The sequence below is a fragment of the Mastomys coucha genome, unplaced genomic scaffold (genome assembly GCF_008632895.1).
Source record: "Mastomys coucha isolate ucsf_1 unplaced genomic scaffold, UCSF_Mcou_1 pScaffold16, whole genome shotgun sequence".
NCBI classification, from domain to species: Eukaryota; Metazoa; Chordata; class Mammalia; order Rodentia; family Muridae; genus Mastomys; species Mastomys coucha.
In genome coordinates, this window is record NW_022196898.1 from 36,197,582 (window position 1) to 36,200,900 (window position 3,319).

Genomic DNA, 3,319 nt, shown 5'->3' on the forward strand with positions numbered 1-3,319 from the left:
AAAAAAAAAAAAAAAAAAAAAAAAAAAAAAAAAAAACACAGAAGGCTATAATTAAATCCTTCCTAATGATAGAGACTGAGACATAGAATGGAGAAAGGCCTGTTTTGTTTCTTCTGCGTCTTTTTTTCTAATTTCCAATTTCTGCTTACTTTGATAATTTGTTTTTTACTTAGTTTGTTGAGATCGGGATGTCACTGTGTTTCCCAGACTAATCTTGAACTTCAAGCAATCCTCTTGCCTTTGTTACCCACCATGCTCAGGGTTCTTTAAAAAATAAAATTGGAGTTATTAGAAATTAGAAGGGATTCTCCCAACCTCTTTATCTGTCTCTGTCTGTCTGTCTGTCTGTCTGTCTGTCTGTCTGTCTGTCTCTGTCTCTCTCTCTCTCTCTTTGGCTTTCCTTTGAAGCCAATTTTTGCCTTTAGCTCTCAGTGATCCTTATGCCTCAGTTTCCCACACATGTTGGGATTATGGCCATGCATCATTATATTCTTTTGATACAAAATCTTTTACCTAGTCTAGAGAGGCCTTAAACTCAGGATCATTGTTCCTTCTCTGAGATCTCTCAGATAAAATATAGCTACAAGATTAACATTGTTAGTGGCCAACATTGCTTGTCTGAGAAAGAAGCTGGAGGAATGAAGATGAGAGAGCTTGTGGATCCCACCCCACAGGGAATTACATCTACTGCTGATTTCCTGTTAGCATTACTTATGGGAGGAGGTAGGTCAACTCAGATGAAATTTCTATCATTTTCAGTGAGCATACCATCTTATAACTACTCAGATCTATCTTGGCAAGATTCCTGAAAAAGACAGACAGCAAAATAGGTAATAATGCAGATGAACCAGAAAAAGCACAGGTAATAACAATGCTTTTCTGAGGTAGGCATGGTGGTACCCACCTTCCATCAACCCAGCACTGGGGAGATGGAGGCAGAAAGATGTCTCTGAGTTTGAATCTAGCTTATAGTGAGTTCCAGGCCAGCCAGGGCTGAATAGTGAGAGCCTGTCTCAAAAGAAGCAAAGCAAAGCAAAACAATGAAAAGAAAACATATTTTCAAAAACTTGATAGATTAATGAGACCAAACACATATAACACTATAAAGACTAAAGTATAAGACTAAATAAGAAAGTAATTTAAAGAAAAACCATCTAGACTCCATATATGCTCCAATCACAAACAAAAATGACATTTTTTTTTTCACAGAAAAATTGACATCATGCAAAACTATCAACAAAGTTTCAGTGATTTCTCTGAAGTAAAAATTCTGCAGGCCATATCTTAATAACTGCTAAATACAAGAGCAAAGGAATATCTATGAAATTAATAATAAAGTACTGATATAAAATTAATTTATTGGAAATTATAAGTTCTTTTTATAGAAGAATTGAGAACCCTTGTTACATACATTGTACACAATAAGCAAGTGAAGGCATTATATCAACACTTTTAAATAGAGAAAAGTAGTACGTGAAGGAAAACATAGTTTTAAATATGTTTGTTAAAAAACAAAAAAAGATAAAAAAGTATTTAAAAAATTAAAGAACAATGTGAACTGTAAGAAATAAAAATATAGCAGATGAATAAATGAATTAGAAAAATACTTTGAAATAGTAAAATAACATGGACTTGAAGAGTCAAAAAACAAAAAATACAAACAAATGAGACAGCAAATTAATATGGACTTGAAAAGTACAAACAAACAGACAAACAAATAAAAATCCAACAAAAACAACACCCCGGGCTATTTAAAGAGAAAATATAACAGAAAGAACTCTGGGTATATCTGGTGAGGCAAAGGTATTTAGAAACGGGGAGAGAGCACAGTCACACTGGAAGCTAAACATGGGATAGAGTGCTCAAGGGTCTAGGATAAATTTGAAAATCTAGATTTTCATAGTTTGTTCATTTTGGGAGAGGGGAAGCACAGAAACGTTTGGGGGGAGCTGAATGAGGTGTGTGTGTATGTACAATGTACGCATGCTGAGGGAGGCAGAGGAGGATGCCAAGGAGGCTCCTCCAACACTCTCTGCCTTATCCTCTGGAGACAGGCTCTTGCACAGAACCTGGATCTCAGCATTTCTCAACTGCTAGTCAGCAAAACCCTGCAGTCCTCCTGCCCCAACTTCCCCAAACAGCCATGTTCAGATGGGCTTTGAGGATCCAAACCTAGGTCTTCATACATGTGAAGGAAGTGATCTTACCCAGCCAGCGGTCTCCAAGCCTGGTAACAATAGCCATATGAAAAAAGATTGTTCTAAAATAATTTTTAAAATTGAAAAGGCCAATTAACAAAAAAGATTTGACAGTAGAGATAATGGTCTACTGGGCTCAAAGAATCTTTCGCTAGTTAATGAAGACTTCAAGTAGTTGATAATCTAAATGTTTTAAATTTCTGAACACAAACTTTGTGGATGCTCCCTGAAACCATTCTTATGATGCTAAGCTATCCCGGGCAAAGCAAAGCAAACACTCACATGTTAATAGGATGCAGGGGGTGGCAAAGCATATGCTTGGCACACTCAAAACCCTGGTGCACTGAGAATACAGCAGAGAATCAGAGGGAGTGCTGGGACTCAAGAGTCTACCTTATTTCACCCACACTCTCCCATTCCTGCCCCGTGCATTCTTTCCTAAAGGTCTCCCTGCTTGATCTAAGCATCCAGGGAGGTTCTAGCAGAGAGGTGATGCACTGAGGAAGATTTCTGGAGAGCATGCCTCTGTTTACCCGACACAGATGCAGACATCCGAAATAAAACATTAGCAAGTCATATAAAGCTGCTACCCGTGATGGCTAGGAGGAGCTTAGATGGGAAGCTTGGTAAATGTTCCATTTTATAACTCATGAAAAAATTCTCCCCAATAACGGATGAAAGAAAAAAACATATAAAAGATCACACTACCAGCCGGGCGGTGGTGGCACACACTTTTAATCCCAGCACTTGGGAGGCAGAGGCAGGCAGATTTCTGAGTTTGAGGCCAGCCTGGTCTACAGAGTGAGTTCCAGGACAGCCAGGGCTACACAGAGAAACCCTGTCTCAACCCCCCCCCCCAAAAAGCACACTACCATCTGGGCTATTCACTCAGTGGCAAAGTACAGAGCTTCTTGGCTCTGGCTACCCTAACTTTCAGTTCCATTTTTGTACCTGTTCATGGTATGCCTATTAAGTAACCTTGGACAAGCTGCTTAATTTAAATCTTATTTCTTTGTTTGTGTAATAATTATGTTGCTATGGAAATTAAGTGATACCATCTAAATAAAAAATTTAAATCCCAGTATCTGTTTTGTTTGTGGCTCTTTTTTTTTTTTTTTTTT

The 3,319-nt window shown here is 38.0% G+C and overlaps 1 protein-coding gene across 1 annotated transcript in view; it reads right to left on the reverse strand.

Moving 5' to 3' along the window:
* The window catches only part of LOC116093083 (Fc receptor-like protein 2), a 23,097-nt gene that overhangs the window by 2,513 nt on the left and 17,265 nt on the right, over positions 1-3,319 (reverse strand). The gene's annotated exons all lie outside the window — the stretch shown is intronic.